A 26,300-nucleotide genomic window follows, 5' to 3' on the forward strand; every position below is an offset into this window, starting at 1 on the left:
TGCACTTAGGATCGTCCGATGGATCATATTCTCAAAAAACTAGTAAGCTTTTGCTGTTCACGGCCGAAGTGGAAGGACACGATTTATCAGCTCATCAGCTGTGAGTGCTACAAGCAGGGCCGTAGCTAGAGGATTTGGGGCCCCCTGAAAAAAATACTGATGACCAGCAGCTGTACATTTCCTCAGGTTTATACACATATTCACTTTAAATAAACTATCAGATGAAATAGAATTAAATATACACAATATTACATCACACAATATTCAAAAAGTAACATTCAAAGTCTAATTCAGCGTGTTTTATGCTGAAATGAATGTGCGATCGAGATTATGTGTGCATTGAGTACCTCAAAGGAATAAACAAACTTTTAGAATTGCAATATAACGTAGCAGCAACTAAGTCTACCAATATATACATGAAAGAGTATTTAACTACTTACTTTTAAGATGTACGCACACAGTATGAACAAATCCGCTAGAAATCGGACCAGATCAGCACGGATATCACTACAAAACTGCTTTTTCTTTTTTTCTTTTCTTTATTAATTTATATAGCACAGTTTAATACAACTGGCGTTGCCCAAAGTGCTTCACAGTAACAGAGTAAAAACACAAAACAATAGAATAAATAAACATATCGCATAAAAAAGACACATAGACAATAATCCAGTTAAAAAAGCTAGAGTTTAAAAGATGTTTTAGCATGGCTTTGAACATGGATAAGGTTTTGGCAGATTTAATCGATTGAGGAAGGTCATTCCATAGTTTTGGACCTGCTCGAGAAAATGCTCTATCACCCCTATGTTTATATTTAGTCCTGGTAGTACAAAGCAACTGTTTATCTTCAGATCTCAGGGATCTAGAAGGGGTATAAATTGCCACCAGGCTAGATAAATACACTGGGGCTAAGTTGTGCAAGGCCTTAAAAAATAGTATGAGGATCTTATAAATAATTCTACATCTTACTGGCAGCCACTTTAGTGAAATTAATAGTGGAGTCACATAATCATATTTCTTTGCCGACTTTATCATTTTAGCTGCAGCATTTTGGATTTTCTGTAAACGCACAATTGCTCCGGCATCAACACCATAAAAAAGGGAATTACAATAGTCCATTCTAGAAAAAACAATGGACGTAATGGCTTTCTCAAAATCTGAAATAGATAGAAATGGTTTAGTCTTAACTAACAGACGTAGGCTAAGAAAACAGGATCGCACCACAGAGCTAATTTGCCTGTCCAGCTTTAAATCACTATCCAGAACAAATCCCAAATTCTTTACACTAGATTTGACAAAACCATTCAAAGAAGTTGTATTCAAGTACTGCAGCACGTCATGTTTTTTAGGACCAAACACGACATCAGTTTTATTTTCATTGAGCTTCAAAAAGTTTGCAGCCATCCACTCCTTAACATCATGTAAGCATGCCAATAAAGTATCAAGTGAATGTGAATTTAATTCTCTCACGGGCTGATAAATCTGCGTATCATCAGCGTAGCAGTGGAATGACACTTTATGTTTCCGAAAAATTTCCCCCAATGGTAACATATAGAGGGAGAAAAGAATTGGGGCAAGAATTGATCCTTGTGGGACTCCCCAAGGCAGATGTAATCTTGAGGAATCACAGCCCCCAAAGCTAACAGAAAAAAAATTGTCTGTAAGATAGGATTTAAACCATTTGAGAAACAGTACCTTTTAGGCCAACCCAATGTTCTAAGCGATTGATTAAAATCTCATGGTCCACCATATCAAACGCTGCACTAAGGTCAAGCAAAATCAGAATAACACTTTCCCCATTATCCAATGAAACAAAGATGTCATTCAACACTTTGACTAGCACTGTCTCAGTACTATGGCAGGACTTAAAGCCCGACTGAAAGGGCTCGCTAATTGAATTTGCCGGGATGTGTGCTTGTAGCTGCTTGAATATCACTTTTTCTAAAACCTTGGCTAAAAAAGGTAGATTTGAGATCGGTCTAAAATTATTAGGATCCTCTATTGCCAAATTAGGCCTCTTTAATAATGGACGAACTGTAGCATACTTAAAAACTGCTGGACAAGTGCCCTGACTAAGGCACTTGTTAATAAGGTTCAGCACTGTGGTTCCTACACTAGCAAAAATCTCCTTAAAAAAACGAGGTGACATGACATCATCTTTAGATGAAGAAGGCTTAAGATGTACAACAATATCCACCAAAGCTGGAAGGTTAATAAGATGGAATTCACTCCATTCCGTGCTACAAGGCACAGCCAGGTCAAAAATCTGAGTCATCTGTACTTTTAGGATTGTAGAGTGTATACCAGCAATTTTATCATTAAATAATTTCAAAAAATCTTCACAGTTTAAGATTGAAGGATCTGGATACCTAGTTTGCCTATTAATAACTGAATTTATTATCTCAAATAAAATTTTAGGATCATTCACATGTTGAGTGATAACATCTGAGTAATACTTGTGTTTAGCATCTCTAGAGGCCTTCTGAAATGATTGTAGCGATTCTCTAAAAATCTCGTAGTGGACCTGCAATTTATGTTTTTTCCACCTCCTCTCAGCTTGTCGAGCATGTTGTCTAAGTGCCCGTAGGGGTTCATTATCCCATGGCAAATGTTTAATTTTACCCCTTTTAGCTCTAAGAGGAGCAACATTATACAAAATATCTGCACAAACTGAAGTAAACCGTTCCAGCAACTCATCAACACTTAAGTTCATCAAAGATGTTTCCGATAAAATAGATTCACCATAATCTTTATACAGAATAGAGAATTCAGCATTAGTAGAGGAATTGAATTTTCGAGACCATATTTTTTCTGGCAGTGACTTTTCCACATTCTTGTAAAAACATACATTGAAGAACACTGGTTTATGGTCCGAAAACACTACTTCGTCAATCATAATGTCCTGAATGTGTAAATTAAAAGATAAAATCAAATCTAACGTATGGCCCAACTTATGAGTTGGTCCTTTGACCCACTGTGTCAAATCATAAGAGTCAATCATATTTGCAAACTCTCTGGAGACCACATCCTGCCCACAGCACAAATGTACATTAAAATCCCCAATAATTAAAAAACTGTCGAATTGTGTAATCAGGTTACTCACAAAATCAGAAAATTCGTTCACAAAGTCCTTATTTGGCTTTGGAGGACGATACACAAGAGCCACCAGCGCAGGATTTGTAAACATTGTCTGAAACGTTTGTAGCTCAAAACTATTGTAAAGTTGTAAAGTGTTGTAAAGTTGTAAACTATTGTAAAGTGAGATCGACCGACATCCGATTTCATCTTTAAAAATAGACATAAGGCCCCCACCGCGACCAGTTAACCGAGGGGAATTATAATAGGAGTAACCCAGTGGTAAAAGTTCGGACATCGGAGTAAGATCTCCGACCTTTAGCCAAGTTTCCGACAGAAAAAGGAAGTCCAACTTTTTGTTCATAATAAAGTCGTTGAGCATGAAGGTTTTATTTCCCACGGAGCGAGCGTTGAGCAAAGCCATCTGCATTGTGGCTTTTTCTTTGATCATTTGCCGCTCGCAGCGAACGGGACGAAGATTTCGCAGCTCAATGCCTCTCGAACAGACTCGTGACCATCCTGTTTGTCTCGCAAAGGCTGGACCATCAGGGACTATCGGGTGAATCCAACCACTCATGCCAGTCGCAAAACGCCGACATAGAATTCGGTTTACACTTCTCCTATCCACGTGCGTTGAATCTGGCCGAAATGCAGCACTGAAATCTCTGCCATCCATGGCCCGTTTCAGTTTTACAATAACACCGCCGCGTTTTCCTCGCTTTCTCCAGCGGCGTCTTCGAAGAGCACCGGAGGAGGTGCGGCACAGGTGCAGAGGGATTTTCTCCAGCAGGTACGGAGGGATAAAACCAGATCCCTCAAAATCATTTTTAAAAGCGGCATCCACAGTCGTCTGGATCGTTAGCAGTTGATTCCGATCATAAATAAATAATGAAGATGCATACTGAGTGCAACAGGTTAACAACAACAGGAACAAAACAAAAACAAACGGAGCAGGTAGACGGCATGCCATGACCACTGGCGCCATCTTCGCTCAATTCAAAACAAAACTACAAAACTGCTGCGGGATTAGCAACATAGTTACATGTCTGGGCATGAACGCATTTTGATTGACATTCAGTTCTCCCGAACTAAACCAATGAAATTACAGGAATGATAGTCAGGTGATTCAGAAATAATATGTATATCCTAAAGTGCAACAAATTAAATGTCCAGCAGAGGGCACCAGCATCATTAAAGCTTAGCCTTTTGTACAGCCGCCCCGGATTTGTTTAACAAATTTCTAAATAAAGAAAAGGCTCATTAATCTTTGTTGGTGTCATCAGATAGGGCAGGCAGTTTAATCAGACGAGCCACAGCGTTTTTCACATCTGCATCCAAACTTAACCTGGAAGGGGCCAAAACAGTCAATGCTCGTTGAATAGAAAGCTGGACGAAACAGTCTAAGGTTAGACTGGGGGAGATCCGCCATCATGGGAATTTCTGGTTTCCCTCGCCATTTCTTACATTCAAAGCAACTGTGCTGGTGTCTTTCTACTGCCTCTCTGCCCCTTATGATCCAATATTTACGTCTCAGTTCTGCGAACACGCGCTCAGGTCCTGGATGTAACTGGAGGTTGTCATAATGTTGAATCAGAAGCTTTACAAGAGGGTGAGCAGGATCTAAGACAATGGGGTGGAGAGTGTTTGAGTCCAAGTGCTTACATCTGCAGAGGCGTCCATCTACTCTGACTAATTTGGCTTTGTGATCATACTCTGGGGCTAGAGTTAAAAGATGACTAGAGTGAGATACAGGTTTACCTAACTGGAGTTGGGCTGTTTCTATTGGGAAGCTTTCAACTTGAGCACGTCTCAGAAGTTCCTGTTCAGCTTGTGTATAGTAGTCAGCAGAGAGTTCACTTTCGTCTGCCACCCCATGAAGGTAAATAGCAGTAGTAGCCTTAATCAGATCTTCAAGTGAACTGTATTGAGAGATATCTGGAATATCAGTTTGGCTGGAGGATAGTGCTCCACAGAAAGTAGAACTGCGGTGTTCTTGGATATCATCGCCTACAGCATCAAGTGGCTGTTTGGCCCAAATACTAACTGGCTGAGTTAAGAACTGTGGACCTTGATTCCAGTGGCTTTGTGTTATGAGTTTAGAGAGAGTGAGTCCTCTGGTAATGTCATCTGCTGAGTTCAACTCTGAATTGACATAACGCCAGGCTTTTGGGTCTGTAAGGTCTTGTATCTCAGCCACATGCGTTCCGACAAACACCTTATAATTGCATGAGTCTGATAAAAGCCAAGTCAATACAGTTGTGGAGTCAGTCCAGTATAGTTCTTGATCTTGATGGTCAGTTCTTTTCTCAAAGTAGCAGCCAGCTGAGCACCAGTGAGGGCAGCACAGAGTTTGAGTCGCGGTATAGACTGTTGTCGTTTGGGTGCTACTCTCGATCTCGCAGCAACAAATGAAACCTGAGTTTCACCATGTTTATCACTTGTACTGATATATGCAACTGATCCATATGCATGTTCTGATGCATCACAGAATATATGCATGGTTCGTTTGCTAACTGATAGTTCACTATTTACTTTGGTGTCACATCTTGGGAATGTGACATGTGGTAGTTGTGTCAGCTCACTCTGCCAAGTCAACCAAGCCTTAAGTAGATCTTTGGGAAGATCTGGGTCGTCCCATTCACGTTTCTTGTCCCATAAGCACTGGATAATGATTTTGGCTCTTGTTGTGAATGGAATTAGGAAGCCTAATGGGTCATATTGGCTTGCAGGGGTTTTGTAGATGTTCCTCAATGTTGGTACAGAATTTTCCTGTTGTTTGTATCTGTAACCAAGAACATCTGAAGAGCACTGCCAGCGTAGGCCCAGAGTCATCTCTTGTGGGTCTGCTCCACTTTGAGTGAACCAAAGTTGACTGTTTGCAGATTTCATCATCCAGGAAATGAGTGATGACTGATGGAGTGTTAGTGGCCCACTGCCTCAATTCAAAGCCACCTTCTGATATAAGTTTCTGTATCTTAGTTACAAGAGTCTGTGCTTCATCAACTGATGGGAAACTTTGCAGCCAGTTGTCTACATAAAAGTTGTGCTCTACTGAGGCATGCACATCTTCTTCTGGAGTGCTGTGGTCATAAACGTGTTTCTGCAAAGCGAAGGTTGCACAACAGGGAACTGTCCCAAAAGGCAATACCTGCCACTCATAAACAGTAGGGGCTCTTTGCTGGTCCAAGTTTCTCCAAAGGAATCCGAGAAAGGGTTTGTCCTGCGGCAGCAGACCCACCTGGTGGAACATTCCTTTTATATCGCTGCCAATAGTGACAGCATTTTCTCTGAAGCGCAGAAGTACTCCTAAGAGGGTTGGTCCAAGTGTAGGGCCAGGCAGAAGATGGTCATTTAAGCTTGTTCCTTTGTGCTTAAATGAGCAGTTGAAGACAATTCTGTGTTTTTCATTGTGTTGAACAATGTGGTGTGGTATGTACCATGCGCGATGGCTTTTATCTGTCTCCTCTGGTGTCAGCTTTGAGATATAGCCCGCATTCTCAAGTTTCTGCACTTCTTTAATGTACACTGACTAGGGATGGGACGGTATGAAAATTTAATATCACGATAATAGTGACCAAAATTATCGCGATTATCAATATTATCACGGTTTTATTAAAACGAGATGAAAGTGTTCAAATAGAGTTGATGCTCACACTGAAGACATTTCAACAAGTTTTATACTTGAAAATCAACAAACAACAAATAAAAGTGTTGTTCTTCTAAAAGTGTCTTCTTCTATGTCATAACGTTACGTTATTGTATGCATGCTGTTTTTATGTGAGCGCGCACGCACAGTGATAGTGAGATTGATCACGCAAAGAGTAAGATGACTGCTCTACTGCTGACCGTTGTTTTATTATAATGTGTTTACTTCCACTTTGATTTGTAGCGTGTTTTAGAGTGTTTTCTTTTCCCTTTTAACATTCGCTCTTCGACATGTATGTGAAGAGTAGGCTTAACTGAGAGAAAACATCTATAAAAGTCTCGTGGAACTACCAGTTCATTTGAACTGTCATTCTTCATCTGGGCAGACTTCAAACTCTCTGACAGACGTTACAACATGCATCACAACGGACGCGCTCTCTCGTTTCATTCAAATACAACTTGCCGTCTTGCGTCTCCGTTTTTAATTGTATTGAAAATGAATAAATCAGAGTTGATTTATTGTTTCCAGAGTTTGATAATATTGTTGTGATCATCTTGTCTGAACGATTGTTTTGTACGCTGTACATGATTTATAAAAAGGTAAGAAAACATTAATCTCAATTCAATGTCCCCGTAATTATGTGGTAAAAAAATCGGTGTAATAAGTGTATATGAATATAAATTATTATCCCTTAAATGTCACTCTTAATAGTCTAGTTTGAACTTCGTTCGTCTTTGGCTAAGCCACTTGCTGCAAACTTTTCTTTGCGGAAGCCTCACGTTTATTGATATAAAATAGTTCAACTTAAAACAACATTTCATGCCCAATTATTTCCCAGACGTAATTTTGGTATTGAGGTTAACTTGCCTTGCGTTCGCTATACAACAGTCGGTGATGGTCACACAAGACGACTCGGCAGATCTTAAGTTATTGCAGCGACTTTTTCTTGTGCATGTTCTGCTGACAGGGTGACTATCCTCGATTAAGTTTCCCTCAGGACTTTTGTTAAAGCCAAAATATGACCACACCTCAGAATTGGTTCTTTTAAAAGGCTGAAAAATGTCCCGAGCACGGTCACTGCCTTCCGCAATTCCTTCTTGAATAAAAAAAAATAACATTGTGCGCTGCGCCTGCGTCAGACTGTTGCTGGCTGAACAGGATCTAAAATCGCGATAATCAAACACGGTTTTAATGATAATTACATTTTAAACGATATTACTAACCGTCAGTACATTTTATCGTGGTTTATCGTGAAACCGGTAATCGTCCCATCCCTAACACTGACGCAAGATCTGTGTTCTGCAAAAGGCGTTTTTCTGTGCTTCTAAAATTAGCTGTTACTGCTTCTTTAGCTGATTGCAAAGGTAGAAGATTTATTTTCCAGAGGAGGGGTGTTGCATACCTTTGAATGTCTCCGACTGCCACCTTGATTGTTTTCACCTCAAGAATTTGCAGTGCTTCTGTGTCTTGCCTTGATCTTGTGATCAATTTCTCACTCCTATACGGAAGTGTGTCCATTTGCCACAATTTCTGTACATTGTTGAACAGTTCGGCTTCTGGTGACAAAGTGGAGGTTAATAGACACTGCTGTGATGAGAGCTGACTGGAAAGGAATTTTGAGGGGCCCTGCAGAATCCACCCAAGTCTGGTTTTCACAGCGGCAGGACCACCAGGAGGTCCGAGACGTACTGGCTCTGTGGCTGTGATTAAATGCAGGCAATCTGAGCCAATGAGTAAGAGTGGTTAATCCTGCTGCAGTGGGGGAATAGGCAGACCTTGTAGATGTCTGTATTTCTTTTGCAGCAATTTAACAGGGTAAGTGTGTTTTGTGAGGCTCAGTTCTTTGGCTGTGAAAGCTCTTTCAATGGTGAAGGGTTTGTTTGGCTGAAATACAGAAGCTACTGAGAATGAAACAGCCGCCCCATTAACGACCCGAATGTCTTGTCTCACAGTACGGAGGGCTATATCTGCAGGAAGTCCTTGAAGATCAAGTTGCTGTGCTGCTTCACACAGTAACATTGTCCTCTCTGAACCGTCATCCAGTATGGCGTATGTGTCAAGTTCCTTCTCACCATTTCTCAAGATCACTCGGCTGACCTTCAAAAGAACTTTACTGCTTGCAGTTGGTCTGTCCAGATACAAAGTCTCTACTACTGAGTTCAACAGACAACTGTTTTCTGCTGAAGCTTGTGTTTCATGTTTAACTTTGGCATTGAAGTCATGCAGAATGTCTCTTTTCACATTTTTTTTTCATTTGGCTTTAAGATTACATTGTGAGATATGGTGACTGTGGCCATACTTAAAGCACTTCTGATTTGACATCAGCCAGGACTCCACTTGATCTTGATTCAGCAGTTTGAAATTAGCGCACTGGTTGAAGTAATGCTGCACAGTGTTGCAAAAGGGGCAGTACTTTGTGGGTTTCTCCTTCTTGACTACTGTAGCACTTGCCGGTTTACTCTGTTCACCACCATGCAAGACAGAAGCAAATCAATGAACTGGTTTGAAGTTCCTATGCTGGTCTCTCTGTGGCTTAGAGTAGGCTCTACTTACATTACTAGCATACTGTGTCTCATCCTCTTGTATATTGAGCTCATATTCAAGCCAGTCGCTGAGTTCTATCATTGTTGGAACTGGGATTTTAATGGGGTTAACAAACCTTCTGAAGTTTGCTTTAAGATCATGAGGCAGTTTGGCAAGAAGATGTGAAACATGTGACCCACATTTGAGTTCTGTCCAGCCTTTAGCTCCAAGTTGGTCCAGCCATCAATTCTGTAATTCTTTGTAGTGCGAGTTGATGTGGTTGACCATAAAGTGCAGTTAGAGACCTCATGGTGTTGGTGTATGGGTACCTGCTGTTGACACACGAGTCTGCAGTGAGCAAAGCATTCTCCTGTTTCAGACGATCAACGAGTATTTGGTACTTGAAATGTTCTGTAGCCTCAACAGGTAGCAAATTCTCCAGTGCAATTTTGAGTCGTGCAAACTCTCTGGGATCCTCACTGCAAAAATTAGGAATGGTGGGAATGGGACCTCTGTAGGTGGGCTCTACATGAGGATATGGAGGAGAAGGAGGACGCACTGGCTGGTATGGCTGATATGTCTCAGGCTGAGCGCAATCTGCGTACTGTCGTGGGGTCAAGAATCTTGATTTGTCTGCAGGAGTAGGAGCTGATCGACCATAGCAATCTGAGTGTCTCTCATAGTTTGCATGGTGAGCTAATGTATCCCTCGGAGTAAGTCTCTCATCTTGAAAGACTGGACTTGTAGCTAAATAACCATGATGAGGTTGCTGATAACCGTGTGGTTCAGTGGAAGGGAAATAGCTGACGGGTCTACAGTTCAGACTATGATCTTTATAAGTCCCATAAGCAGCTGTTGTCTCTTGGCTGTAGTCCTGAGGCATAAACTGAACCGCTGAGGGAGATTGGCTGTGCTCTCTTTGGTCAGTGGACAGATAGTTATGGCCTCTGTGGCCTGTGTTGTAGTAACCACGTGGTCTGTCTATATGCTAATACCAAGTTGAGGATATGTAGCATCTTCTTGATGAGCTAGCTTGTGCTGGGCTTGAGTTGGTTCATAAGGAGAGAAAGGATGACTTGAAGTTAGCCGATTTGCAGAGCCTGGTAGTCTCAGTTCTCCTAGGTTGTCAGTGAGATAATCAATCTCTTTGTGACTGACTAAATGAGAATGCAGAGGGTGTCCTCGTGAATCTACAGGCAGTACCCTCATGGGCTGAGGAAGATCGTCTTGATCTCTAGGCAGAACTGACCTGCCCTCAGTGGCTGCTGTATATGGACTTGAGGAGAGAACTCTCTGTTCTGCATCAATTATTTGCCTTGGAGAAGTCCGAGTACGGGCCCTTGGCTGTGGCGGTGACTGCGGAAAACCTTGATATGTCTCCACAAATGAGCTCCTTTCACTTGATCCAGTGCTCATACTTTTCGTTGGTTCTGGTCCACTTTTAGTACGTGGGAACTCTTTAAAGGCAGGCCTTTTACCTGGTTCAGGTCCAGTTGCACCATTTGTGGGCTGTTCATGGCTGACATAGCTGACATGACACTGTGTAATCAACATAAAAGTCATCTAAGTATCTTGGTGGGATGACTTGTCGAGGTGGTCGAACTACTGGTAAATCTGAGGTAGCCTGTCTTTCTGTTCTGGACATGGTGATACTGTAGTAGCTGTCTGATCCGGCTCGAAGGACCAAATTTTGTATGAAAGTTGTTGAGGTGCGGATCTTAAACTAAGTGACAACCGCTACAGATTGTTCAGGCAGAACAATACATCACTTGGTCCATGTCCACAATAAAGTTCTTTACTGTTGTCTTTTGATTCATACATCAGTATGGGTGTGGTTCCATAAATGAACAATAATAACAATAATGAATATACAGTAGATATAATGAGGCAGAAACAGTAATAACTGACCAAAATAAAAGTAATGCAATAGCATAAAGATAAGGACATATTTATACAAGTCCAGCAGCTGTACATTTCCTCAGGTTTATACACATATTCACTTTAAATAAACTATCATATAAAATATAATTAAATATACATAATATTACATCACATAATATTCAAAAAGTAACATTCAAAGTCTAATTCAGCGTGTTTTATGCTGAAATGAATGTGTGATCGAGCTTATGTGTGCATTGACTACCTCAAAGGAATAAACAAACTTTTAGAATTGCAATATAACGTAGCTTTTCCATTACCAGTACCAGCTCGACTCGACTCGCCTCGGCTCAGCTCGGCTCGGCTCGCTTTTCGCTCCGTTTTCCATTGCAGATAGAACCTCCACAATAGTACCTGGTCGTCATAGCGACGCCGCAGGAAACTGCCGTGACTTAATCTTTTACGCGAGATGCGCGAGACACACCCGCTACCCACACACACAGGACAATGGAGGAAATCGAGTGTATGCTGTTTTTGGATGTTTTTGTTTTTGTTTTTGCTGTTTTTTATTCAGGATACTGCGTCTGGCGCGTGCAATGATGATGCAGTGAATAGTGACGATTCTCTCTGACCAATCAGCAGTCTGCCGTGATTTCACGTCACATTTTAGTATCGCCTCAGCTCGCCTCAGCCCGCTTAGAACCTCGTCGGAGGTGGTACGAAAAAAGTACCTGGAAGCAGGTACAGGTACAACTTTTACACAGTGGAAAACCAAACAGAGCCGTGTCGAGTCGAGCCGAGCCGAGCCGAGCCGAGGCGAGCTGGTACTGTGTAGTGGAAAAGCGCCATAAGTCTACCAATATATACATGAAAGAGTATTTAACTACTTACTTTTAAGATGTACGCACACAGTATGAACAAATCCACTAGAAATCGGACCAGATCAGCACGGAGATCACTACAAAACTTCTGCAGGATTTAGCAACATAGTTACAGGTCTGGGCATGAACGCATTTTGATTGACATTCAGTTCTCCCGATCTAAACCAATGAAATTACAGGAATGATAGTCAGGTGATTCAGAAATAATATGTATATCCTAAAGTGCAACAAATTAAATGTCCAGCAGAGGGCACCAGCGTCATTAACACTTAGCCTTTTGTACAAGAATGCAGTCAAATTTAAAAAATAAAGTCATTTATTGTCTTATTTTTTAATAAAGCTAATATTATTAAATAAAGCTAAAATTTATTCATTCAAGTGCAGTGTGTATTCGTGTTTTATTGATGTAATAAATACATCATCAGCCGGCAAGTCAGGTGCATAATGCAATGCGTCGTGACTCGTGTCAATTTTTTAACTCTATTTACAATCAAGCGGCAACCTCCCTGTCGCTCTCTTGAAACCAACACGGAAGTGAATTATACGGCAATTCATCAACTGGCCGCTTGAGGCTGGCTGCAAAAGTGAGTCAAATCTGCATCTCCCCCATGTTGAAATGCCCAACTTTACAGCAGAAAAAAACATGTTTACAGCCTGGAGCAAAAAGTGGCTTTGGTCTATACAGCTAATTTTGCCCTTCATGACAACTGTGAGGGGGGTGAATTTTTTTATAACTCATCCATTTAAATTATATTAAGCCTTAAATTTCTGCATAATTAAGGGTGTCCACTTTTGAGTGACAGGTGGATTCCCGCTGCTGTGGTCATTAGTTATCATTAGCCGTTTGTCTGCTGTCTGTTAGCCGCCACATTACCTCAGCTAATTGTCTGACTGTAAAAATAAATAAATTCGGGAGTGACGCGCTGCCAAGATGGCAACGGTCGGACACGCCCACTTTAGGCTTCAAAAACGGTCTTCAGAAACCTACGGTGACGTCACGGACACTACGTCCACTACAAGAGGAATCCACTACGTGGATTGTGGTGCGCACTGATAATGAAAAGTGACAGTACCCGGCAGGCTGTAGACGGTAGTTTTCTTATTCCCAGCGAAATAACAATACAGCCTGTCTTTAAGAACGTCTTGATCGACTAGGATACAACAACTCTCCTGGCCTCCCTCTCACTTTTCATGGCATTTCTGGTACCCTGATTTATGTTTTCTTTTCCCCGACATTTTGTCAGTCAATCTCCTGCTCTTCCACCAAATTCATCGTTAACTTCAGGCACTGCCGCCTCAACTCTAATTGGTTATGTTCACGAGCTGGGGCGGGACTTACAATTTTATTAAGTCCATCTGATGTTTGTCACTGACTGAATAATTAATAAATACTTTAGATTGGACTATTTGAACAGGTGGATGATTGCATGGCGACATTATTATTTTTCATCCATGATTTTAAAAATGTGCATACTGCAGTGCAAGAGCTAGCTCTTAGCAGAAGAAGAAAAGGAAAATGATCATGTTGATTGTATGAACCTAAAATTATAAATTTCGATTACTTTATCAAAGAAGTTGACATCTGGAACAAATTCTACCAACAATAGTTGAACCACATGATAGTATTTCTAACATTTCTAGCGTGTCTAAAAGGTCAACATCATCTTCTTCAGCTAAAATAGCTGCTGCTGAAAAGGCAGCTATGGAGACACATGCCAAAATACTGCCAGATATACAAACCTTACAGATGGAAGAAGCCATTATAAAATCAAAAATTGAAAGGACAGAACTGCAAACACAGATAGATGCAAAGATTAAAGTGCTGAGATGTGACTCTGAATCACAAGGTGATGTTATGTATGACTATGAGGCAAAAATGGAGGATAATGTTGAACCAACTTGTACTGATGCCTGATGCATTAGAATTCACTCCTGTGATAACACTACCTAAGACTCCACTCCAGAGAGCAGATAGTCACGTGCAAAGAGATTCCCAAGCAGCTATAAGTTCAAGTCCTCAGTGGGAGGTTAGTAATGTCTGGCACAGGACCTAAGCTTTAATGGTTAAAAAGCAAAAGAAAATTACTGATCTTATGATTATGCAGCAAAATCTTTCTCTATTGCCATAGAGAGAAGAACTCGTTTTTAATGGTGAGCCTTTTTTTCATGCTTTTAAATATCTGATTGATGATAAGACTAGCAAGTAGTCAGGATAAGCTCTACTTTTTGAACAGTTCACTGCCGGTCAGGCCAGAGATCTTGTTTGTAGCTCTCTGCTCATGGAGCCTCACAGAGGATATACTGAGGCTCAGCAACTTTTAAAGAAACATTTTGGCAATGAAATGTAGATTGCAAATGCTTACATAGAAAAGGCACTGAGTTGGACAGCCATTAAAGCTGATGATGGAAAATCACTTCATGCCTATGCTCTATACCAGTGTTAGGCCGGCGACACACTGGCTGCGTGGGGTGAGTGCCTCAGCTGCGTGGCGTGTCCGTTTTAAACGAAATAATTCAAAACGAAAATAAATAGGCTACTCTCTGATTATGTAATCCATTATGTGCATTTCTCTCTATAGGCGCTTTCACTACAGAGATGGCGATCGTCAACTTCATCTTTGCAGCTGACACTGACACAGAAAACACTAGTTTATTAATAAAAATCAATGCATGCCTGTCACCGGATTTATAAATGCACATCTTGCTTGTTGAATGCACGCATATTATGTCGAAATAACAAGATATTATGTTGAAATAATATTATTAATAATAATAAATCTTTAAGAATATTTGATTGAATGCTGAATGTTGCGATTGTTAAATTTGATAAAATTAAAACTTATCATTAAAATAATAGAATATTAAATATTTAGTGGCCAAGTTTTGCTCATTTATTAATAGTATATATATATATATATATATATAGCCTATAATTACACAGCTCCCCCTGTCAATGATCTAGCACCCCCTCAGCATCTGCGTTAAAAATGATCTGGCGCCACCCCTGACGGTGAGCCTAAAGAACCCAATCATTCTGCCCAAAGACTCGCACATGTTGATGGATACTCAGGAAGAAATCACATGCTCTCAAAATTGGATCAGCGTTTCTGGTTACTATCTGCAAACTCCTCTGCCAGAAAGATAATAAAATCCTGTGTCTTTTCCAGATAAAAGCAGGCTAAAGTTGGAGAACAGAAAATGGCTGACCTTCTAGAGGAATGTGTCACTCCTGCCCTACCACCTTTCTCACATGTAGGTATTGGCTACTTCCCCAGATAGCATGGTGACATTGATACAATGTTGAGTTTTGATCCAAACCGTTGGATCAGCATTGAAATTTTGATGCAAACCAACAGCACACATGGGTGGAGACAGTGACATTGAACTAACAGTGATTTGTAGTTGATGAGCACAAGATCATTCAGGCATGTATCTCTGCAGAACACTAGTGGGTGTTTCTCAATCAGTGAGGCGTTTTCAAACCACAAGGGGCATTTTCATCCGCTTTACCCGATTTACTCTAATCCACTGGGAGCTTGGTTTAGGGGTGGGCCTTCATGATTTTAGCAAGTCTGTTGAAAAATGGTTGAAAAACATTTATTGTAGTTTGAAATTGGCCACTGATTGGTAAACGCCCATTTTGGTTTTGCATGTGCACTTCTCAGTAGTCTAATGCTTCCTCATTAGAGAGAAAACATAGGTGCATCCTACAGAAGTCTTGTTTGTTGAAGCACCTGACATACTTACATTACTTCCCTAGCACAGTTTCAAACAATGGTGCATCTACCTTATTTCTCTGTTCCTTTGTTTTGCGTGCTTATTTGCGTTTGATTTGTGTTGTTACTCACTGTAATTAGATAGATTAAAAAGTTATTAAAGTGTTTGAATGAAACATCTATTTTTCTACATTCTTAAAAAAATGCATCTTGCTTTAGTAAAGTTTATTAGGAATTTCCTGAATAAAGTTCCAACGTCATTTAACAGATTTCTTGAAGTGCAGGAGACATGAACATTAGCAAGAATGTTACACTGCAAACATAGCCCATGTCTTGCATTCGTCAGTGCTTGCATGCAGACCACATTGCTCCTTTAGAAGGAGTGAAGGCAGATGAAGATGGACAATAAAAAAAAGAGAAGTACTCGCCTGATAATGCTGACATTGATTATACACCGAGTTGTTGTCGACAGCATAATCACCTGGCCTGGGACTTGATGATATCCTGTGCCTTATCACTTATATTCCTGAATCCGTATTAAATTTGAGAAATGTAACTGATTTCCATTCAGTTTAGCTTGTTTCCACTGAAACACAATAACAAAAAACATCTTGTGTTTATTAAGAAAGTGACTGACATGGCTATTTTGTGATATTTAAAGAGATGAATCTGCAGCTTCAAAGGGATAGTTCAGCCTGAAATGAAAATTATGTCATCATTTATTCACCCTCAAGTTGTTCCAAACCTGTATGAGTTTCTTTCTTTTGCTGCACACAAAATAATAATAATAATAATAATAATAATAATATTACAAAAGATAGAGTGAAGAATGTTGGTAACCAGACAGTTGATGGTAGCCATTGACTTGGTATTTATTTCCTACTATGGAAATCAATGGCCACCGTCAACTTTCTGGTTACCAACATTCTTTAAAATATCTTATTTTGTGTTCAACAGAATAAAGAAACTCATACAGGTTTGGAACAACTTGAGGGTGAGTAAATGATGACAGAATTTTCATTTCGGGCTGAACTATCCCTTAAAGAAATTTTCATTAAAAAAACCTAAAGCTCTTTTATTCTACAAGATAAACTTGTACTTGAATGCTACGTAGTTTTACAGAAAATGAACTGATATATAGTTAATGGCTATAGCTCAGAGGTGTTTGTTCCTCTTCATGGCTGCGTTCCAGTCCAAAATTGTCATGCCCTTCACTCGCTAACCTCCCTCCGTCTCGTTCACTCGGATGTACATCATTGCTTACGTTGCACGAGTGCCCACTACTGGCGGAAACTGCAATGGGCTGAATGGGAACGTCCTAAGCCCTTGATCACTTGGAATCCGCTATGGAGTTGATTTATTATAAAAAAAAAGTTCCCTTTAAGAATTTGTTTAATGCAGCATCCAAATGTTTATAGGTGTGTTTGGGTTGTTTAAAAAAAAAAAAAAAAAAAAAAAAAAATTATATATATATATATATATATATATATATATATATATATATATATATATATATATATATATATATATATATATTATTAATATATCATAGAGTTGTTGTGGTGGTGATTAGACAAGATCTGTGGTGACGTCACAATCGTACTGCATTGTGGGACATATAGGTGCCTGAAGTGTATATATGAAGTAGACTCGCTCCCTCTGTCAAAATCCAGGGAACGAGGGTCTGTCCATATAAACTTCCCTCGTCCACTTCACGAAGTGGAATGCACTTCAAAATCATTAAGTTCGCAAGTGCGTGTCTAAAAGTGGACTGGAATGCAGCCAATGAAGAGTTTAGCTCCAACAAACCTGCCTGAAAGTTTTCTTTGACCCTGATGACCTTAAATAGCTGCCTCAGGTGTGTTTAATTAGGGCTGGAAATAAAATCGGACACCCCTGCCATAGTGCTTTCTTTTGATAATGAAACATTAATAGATTTTAGAAAAATAAATTAAATAAACAGAATTTAACGATACTATAATCATAGTTAGAATATTTTGTGTTCAGGAACTTTTTTTTAAAAGTGATTCATATTGTGTTTAGTATATTAACATTCTTGAATGTGACTGTATGACAACTGAATTGACTTGTTCTTGAGTAACATCATGCTTTCTTTTTCAGATTTCAGAGAACCCAAAGGAAAAGATGCAGTAGTCTGATGTAAGACATTCTTAAAAAAACCTGAACCATTGGACCACCTGTAGTTATGACATCAGACTTCTGAAGCCAATTTTATTTAAGGTTGAAATGCTTTTGTCCTATTTCTCCCCCTTTATTTTTTAAAGAATGATCTTTTAATATATTTTTGACTCAACTGCTGGAAAGGTGTCATTTATATTTTAAAAGGTTTTTGGCAAATTTTTAAAGGGGTGGTAAAATGCCATTTTCACAAGATGTAAAATAAATCTTTGATGTCCCCAGAGTGTGTGTGTGAAGTTTTAGCACAAAATACCCCACAGATATTTTTAAACAGTATGTTAAAGTTGTCACTTTTTGTGGGTTTGCAAAAATGCACCGTTTTGTGCCTGGCCCCTTAAAGGGATAGTTCACCCAAAAATGAAAATTCTGTCAGTAATTACTCACCCTCATGTTGATCCAACCGCATAAGACCTTCATTCATCTTCGTAACACAAATTAAGATATTTTTGATGAAATCTGAGTGCTGGATCACTCCTCCATAGGCTGCTAGGTGGCCCAGAAAAGTTATTAAAGAGATCGCTAATATAGTCCAAGTGACTACAGTGGTTCAATCTTAAGTATATCAAGCGACGAGAATACTTTTTGTGTGCAAAAACACAGCAAGGGCCAGCAAGTTTCGGCCACCTAGCAGCCTATGGAGGAGTGATCCAGCACTCAGATTTCATCAAAAATATCTTAATTTGTGTTCCGAAGATGAAAGAAGGTCTTATGCGGTTGGAACAACATGAGGGTGAGTAATTACTGACAGAATTTTAATTTTTGGGTGAACTATCCCTTTAAATGCAAATAAGCTGCTGCAGGGGGCGGGGTTTCAAGAGCTCTTGTGTGTTAGCAGCTGTGATTACCTCACGCAAACACACTAAAATGACAGAAACTGTTCTGCCTTTATGTTAAAACGGAGTCAGACAAAGATAGAGAGACTCAAGAAGAAGTGACAACATGTAGAATGCAACAGGACGTCTCTGAATGGTTAGTTGATGAATTAATATGTTGCTGATGTGGAGTTAACTATCTTCAATTAGGATATTCTGTCATGATAATCTATAAATCGCTCGTATAGGAACTGTTGTGAGATGCACACAGAGTGACTTTCTATTGCACGTGAAAAGATAGTTGCTAAAGGTTGAGCTGACTCACAAATGTACTCTTATAGAACAACTTTTCCTCTTCTCAACATGGACTGCATGTTCCCGGGGGTGGGGTTTATGTACATTTTGGGCTTGCTGATGTCACTAAACCCGGGAGGAAGCTCGTGTAGTCCATACCAGCCATTTTTTGTAGTCCTTTTCTTTAAAAGCAAATATCTTCCTTTGCTTTGAACTTTGAGCGTTGTAACTTTGCAGATGTTGTTTATGCTCAAACAGCAACATTACACACTAACTAAAGTTAGAAAAGTCAAATCATACTTTACCACCCCTTTAAATGGTAATAAATTTGTTGACGCACCATTGAAGTGTAGATGAAATATTAATGTTGTTTCAACATTAACTTGGTACATTAGATGGCAAAATTGTTTGACATTCCTTTTCAGTTGTATTTTCAGTGTTTCAACAAAATGAATTTACAATCAACATCACATTGTAACATTGATTCAACAATATTATCATTGATTATTTGTGTTAATTTCAGTGTTGATTCAACAGCAGTGATGTAGATTCAACAGCATTGTGTAACGTTGATTCAACAATTTTACCATTGATTAATTTTGTTAATTTCAATATTGATTCAGCATCGGTGATGTAGAATCAATCATAGTGTAATGTTGATTCAATAGTATTACCATTGTTTTTGTTTTTTTTTAACATAGTTTAACAACCAAAAAACGGCAGGCACCTCAACCACCTGCACCAAAGCCCGCACAAAAGCCTGCGGGCCCAGCTCGCCCTCCCCCTCCTCCTGTGAGAGCTCTTCGGCCTCTGCCACAACGCCAGGGCCCACACCCTCCTCCATCTGCTCGAGGTGAACCAAAAACAACTGATACCAGCTCTCAGTGATATGTGTCGGGTCCCCGCTCTGATAACAGTAACTTTCTCAAATGTTTACAGAACAAGCGGGAACCCAGTGTGCCTGTATCTTTCTCTATTGCTGTTCTATTACAAGATAGAAAGTCTAAGGCCTTCAATAGCCATACAGCAAACCCAACTAATCTGGTGCCTATTACACGTCAAACTAAGATTGCTGTGGTGACAAAAAGTAAGACTGTTAAGTTAGCACTTTTAAACATCCGCTCACTTAAAAATAAATCACTTCTAGTCAACGACTTAACCACAAACAACCTGGATTTTATGCTTCTAAATGAAACCTGGCTAGAAGACAGCTGCAGTGCAACAATCCTCAATGAAGCAGCCCCTCCTAACTTTACTTTTATGAGTGTCTGCAGAGCCGTTAAGAGAGGTGGGGGTCTAGCTGCTCTTTTTAAAGATATCTATCAATGTAAGCATATATCATTTGGGACTTACCCGTATTTCGAATATCTGGGTATTGTGTTAAAAAGTGCTCCACGCATTTTACTTATCATTATTTACAGGCCTCCAAAATACTCTCCAGCCTTTGCTGATGACTTTACAGAACTGTTATCAACAATTAACTCAGAGTTTGACTGTTTTGCCATTGCTGGAGATTTTAACATTCACATAGATAGTGCAGAAACCAATATGGCAAAAGAAATCAAAACTGTTTTGAAAACTTTTGATCTGACTCAGCATGTACATGGACCCACACACAATCATGGACACACTCTAGATTTACTTATCAGTAAGGGTCTAAACATTTCATCGATTGTTATTAAGGATGTAGCACTGTCTGATCATTTCTGTATTTTCTTTGATATATTGATCTCTCCTGCCACTGAAGCTAGATCTGTGTCTGTCAAGAAGAGATGCTTAAATGAGAACACTAGTGTACTATTTATGAAGGCTATATCCTTAAAGTAAATGCACCAAGCATATCTGCAGACTCTGTTGATTCTCTCCTTGATTCTTTTAACTCAAAAGTAAAAAGTGTAATTGATGATATTGCTCCTGTTAAAGTCAGGAAGGAGAGTGGCAGACAAAAAGCTCCTTGGAGAAACACAACAGCAGTGCAAAATATGAAAAGACAATGCAGAAAAGCAGAGCGCATGTGGCGGAAGACAAAACTTGTAGTCCATTATAACATCTACAAAGACAGCATCCATGCTTTCAATATGGAACTAGGCAAAGCTAGACAGACTTTCTTCTAAAATATTATAAACAGCAATTTAAACAACACACGCACTCTTTTTGCTACTGTAGAGAGACTGACAAACCCCCCAAGCCAGATTCCCAGTGAACTGCTCTCAGACAGTAAATGCAGTGAGTTTGCTTCTTTCTTCTCTGAGAAAATCAATAATATCAGAAAGATGATCAGCACATCCTTGAGTTGCACTGAGGTCAGACAGATCAGACCACCTGAGAAAGTAGTTACTATGTCTGATTTCAAAGAAATTGATGGCAAAATTTTGGAAGAAACCGTACAGCACCTTAAAACATCAACCTGCGCTCTTGACACACTTCCCACATCTTTTTTCAAAAGTGTATTAAACAGTTTAGAAGCAGATCTTCTAGAAGTGGTAAATGCCTCACTTCACTCTGGGAGTTTTCCAAACTCCCTGAAAAGTGCAGTTGTCAAGCCCCTCCTGAAAAAGAGCAAACTGGATAAGACCATATTAAGCAACTATAGGCCGATTTCAAATCTTCCTTTCATAGGCAAGATCATTGAAAAAGTTGTCTTCAATCAGCTGAACAAATTCTTATGCTCAAATGGATACTTTGACCATTTTCAATCTGGTTTCCGACCGCACCACAGCACAGAGACAGCGCTTATAAAGATAATAAACGATATTCGCTTAAATACTGATTCAGGCAAATTATCAGTGCTGGTACTACTCGACCTCAGTGCTGTATTTGACACTGTCGATCATAACATACTTCTTGATAGGCTGGAAAACTGGGTGGGGCTTTCTGGGATTGTCCTAAAATGGTTCAGGTCATACTTAGATGGGAGAGGTTATTATGTGAGTATAGGAGACCATAAGTCTGAGTGGACATCCATGACATGCGGAGTCCCTCAAGGCTCAATGCACCACTCCTGTTCAACCTGTATATGCTCCCAATGAGGCACATAATGAAAAAGAACCAAATTGCTTACCACAGCTATGCAGACGATACACAGATCTACTTAGCCCTATCGCCTAACAATTACAGCCCCATTGACTCCCTGTGCCAATGCATTGATGAAGTCAACAGTTGGATGTGTCAAAACTTTCTTCAGTTAAACAAAGACAAAACTGAAGTCATTGCGTTTGGAAACAAAGATGAAGTTCTCAAGGTGAACACATACCTTCACTCTAGGGGTCAAACAACAAAAAATCAAGTCAGGAATCTTGGTGTGACACTAGAGTCAGACCTTAGTTTCAGTAGTCATGTCAAAGCAATAACTAAATCAGCATACTATCATCTGAAAAATATTGCAAGAATTAGATGCTTTGTTTCCAGACAAGACTTAGAGAAACTTGTGCATGCTTTCATCACCAGCAGGGTGGATTATTGTAATGGACTCCTCACTGGCCTTCCCAAAAAGACCATAAGACAGTTGCAGCTCATACAGAACGCTGCCGCCAGGATTCTGAGCAGAACCAGAAAATATGATCTTTACACTGGCTCCCAGTTAGATTTAGGATTGATTTTAAAGTATTATTACTGGTATATAAATCATTCAATGGCCTAGAACCTCAATATATTGCAGATATGCTCACTGAATATAAACCCAACAGATTACTCAGATCATTAGGATCATATCAGCTAGAAATACCAAGGGTTCACTCTAAGCATGGCGAGTCTGCTTTTAGCTACTATGCTGGAACCAGCTTCCAGAGGAGATCAGATGTGCTCCTACAGTAGTCACATTCAAATCCAGACTCAAAACACATCTGTTTAGCTATGCATTTACTGAATGAGCACTGTGCCACTGTTCGTCCGACTGTATACTGTACTGTATTTTATTTTTCTAAACTGTTTTAATTATTCTTATCTCTTTTTATTATTTTAATTTCTTATATGTAAAGCACTTTGAATTGCCATTGTGTATGAAACGTGCTATATAAATAAACTTGCCTTGCCTTGCCTTGCCTAGTTTCAACATTAACTGAGGGTGCAAAAGTGATGTTGATAAAATATTACTTTGTAATGCTGAATCAATACTATTACCGTTGATTTTTGGTTGAAATCTCATCATTGCTTCACCATTAACTGAGGTTGCAAGAGTGATACTAAAGCAACATCACTTTATAACGTTAATTCAATGCAATTAGCGTTGACGCATCAACACTGAGTCAACATTGCTTCATTGATTACATGCTATCTGGGTAGGACCTATAGAAGTCAAAAGAGGTCGCTCTCATGTGAAAAGATGGGGAGTGATATTCACCTGCCTGGTGAGTCGAGCCATTCATCTTGAAGTGGCAAGCACACTAGACACTGACTCTTGCATCAATGCTATTCGACGTTTTTTTATGTCGGAGAGGACCAGTACTGACCATCAGGACAGATCGTGGCACCAATTTTGTGTGCGCACAGAAGGAATTAGAGGCCTCTTGTGACCATCACAAAATTCAAGATGCTGTAACGACTGAGACAATCAGACACATAACTATTTGTTACATTTAACAAATAAGCTTCACACTCTTCAAAGCTCACTCTTAGGAATGAAACATCCCCCCAAAAGAGACAAGAGAGCAGGAAAGGTTTCAGTCGCCGGGGCGACGATCAGATAAGATGGCTTTATTGCTGTGAAAAATGTGGTCAGAACCTCGGCCATAGGTCCTACAGACATTAAAACAGACTTTCCTGCATTCATTTATCAACAAACTGATCTATAAATGAGCATGCATCCCAGAACATTTTGTGAATGATTTACTGTCTTGTGTAATGTCTTTATTACTATTATTTTGTTGATGCTGTGTATTTTACAATAGAATCAATGGTCACCTATACCATGTTTGGTCTCTATAAATTGGTACTTTGAAGATCGAAATGATTGTGTACATGATATGCTGATAGCTGCGCAACAAATACGTTTTACAAGAATCTTTCTTAGTTTCTTCATCAGAAACCAATCCAGCTGCACATGCAAATGAGATATTCCCCCTTTCTTATTGGTAGAGCCAACCCTGAAAGGTGGGACCTTTGTCAGGCTTTAAATGGCCTCTACACAAGCCCTTCCCTCTCTTGGCCTTCTCGGTACGTTCAGGGTGCCGTGTTATCCTGCCTGGCCTCAGCAGGCCCCAGGGCAGCAGGCCTTGACTCACAACCAGCCATGTGCTCATGGAGAGAGAGAACTTTCAACCAGAACAGAGTCGAACTAACCATGCAAGTTCATCATATCTTTTTCATCCAACGGAGAAGAAAACGATTGCAACTTCAACGTTTGACACTCAAGGAGCCATCAACATCCTTTTCCAAGAACTTCATGAATTGTTTCCACTGCAAAGGAAATGCAAGTATCCATTTAATGAGGTGCTTTGAAAATGATATGCTGATGGTTCTTTTCATAGTTTAATGGACCTTTTCCATAGTTCCATTTCCTGCTTCCGGTTCCATTCCGGTCACTCACCATTTCACCAACGCATGTATGTGTGTTTAGATTAGTTATGTTTGTGATTTAGTTAATAAAACTTGTGCACAATACATATTTGGTTCTGATTCTCTTCTTGCAACAAAGTTTATTTTACGATCTTGATCTTGTTACATGCTCTAAGCGCTGTACATGCTAAGAAATAATTATTTTTCTGTGGCCATGAAAGATACGCTTTTCTTAGAATAAATGAATAATCCAAATAGTTTGTTGGACGAACTGATTAATTGACTGTAATATTAATTTAGCTATATCCAGTTAATCCAATTAACTGACTCAAATATTCATAATTAATCATAACAAGTTATGAGTTATTATTAATATTTTCCCTTTGAGCTAACTCTTTACAATGCATTGCTGAGCGATCATGTCAAGTGGATATTTAATCCAACATTTGCAGCCCACTTGTCACATGCCTGTCCTGTCTTGTGCTGCACATGGGTGTTTTGTTATTTTGGGCCATGTGCTCGTGTCTATTGTCTAGCCCCTCCCATCTTGTTATCTGATTATTGGTTAATTTGTCCCACCTGTCTGTTACCCTCCTTTGTTTGTTCCCCTATTTAGCCTCCTTGTGTTTGTAGTCTGGTGCTGGTTCGTTGTCCGAGTTTCTTGTTCCTCTTTGTGTTTTGAGTTTTTGTACCTTGTCTGATTGTCACTATTAAATTTCCTCTGCATCTATATCCTCGTCTCATGATCATCTATCCCGTGACAGAACGAACCAGCCAAAATGTGGATACAGCAGAGTGAGATTTTTCCTCAGGGATCCTCTATTTCCTTGCTGGAGTACTTTGCCAGATGCGCTCAAAGGACTATGGAGGAGGAGAGGACCACGGCAGACGGCAGTCAGCGGAAAAGAAAGCCTTCATCGCTGATCCCAAAACGGAGGAGAGGGAAGAACCCCTCCGTGACTGTTCCGGTGGTCCCAGTTCCGGTGATCCCGAGTCCGGTGGTCCCAGTTCTGGTGGTCCCAGTCTCGGAGGTCCCCGTGCAGTCTGAGGTAGACAGAGCAGCTGAGACTCTGTTGAATTACTTTGAAAGACTATACAAGATCCTAGAGTTTCCCAGAACTGTTCACGTCACGTCTGCCGAGCCGGTGGTGCCAGTTCCAGTGCCTGAGCCGGTGGTGCCAGTTCCAGTGCCTGAGCCGGTGGTTCCAGTGCCTGAGCCGGTGGTGCCAGTTCCAGTTCCAGTGCCTGAGCCGGTGGTGCCAGTTCCAGTGCCTGAGCCGGTGGTGCCAGTTCCAGTGCCTGAGCCGGTGGTGCCAGTTCCAGTGCCTGAGCCGGTGGTCCCTGTTCCTGAGCCTGAGCCGGTGGTACCAGTTCCAGTGCCTGACCCTGAGCCGGTGGTCCCTGTTCCTGAGCCGGTGGTATCTGTTCCTGAACCGGTGGTGTCTGAGCCGGTGGTGTCTGTTCCTGAGCCGGTGGTGTCTGAGCCGGTGGCGTCTGTTCCTGGGCCGCTGATATCTGTTCCTGAACCGCTGGTGTCTGAGCCGGTGGTGTCTCTTTCTGAGCCGATGGTATCTGTTCCTGAGCCGGTGGTGTCTGAGCCGGTGGCATCTGTTCCTGGGCCGCTGGTATCTGTTCCTGAACCGGTGGTGTCTGAGCCGGTGGCGTCTGTTCCTGGGCCGCTGGTATCTGTTCCTGAACCGGTGGTGTCTGAGCCGGTGGTGTCTGTTCCTGAGCCGGTGGTGTCTGTTCCTGAGCCGGTGCCTGTTCCTTGGCCGCCCGAGGGGTC

The 26,300-nt window shown here is 40.4% G+C and overlaps 1 protein-coding gene across 1 annotated transcript in view; it reads left to right on the forward strand.

Moving 5' to 3' along the window:
• Nucleotides 1-26,300, forward strand: part of LOC311098383 (H-2 class II histocompatibility antigen, A-U alpha chain-like) — a 131,170-nt gene that overhangs the window by 38,859 nt on the left and 66,011 nt on the right. The gene's annotated exons all lie outside the window — the stretch shown is intronic.

The sequence above is a fragment of the Abramis brama genome, assembly GCF_963993115.1.
Source record: "Abramis brama genome assembly, chromosome: 16".
NCBI classification, from domain to species: domain Eukaryota; kingdom Metazoa; phylum Chordata; class Actinopteri; order Cypriniformes; family Leuciscidae; genus Abramis; species Abramis brama.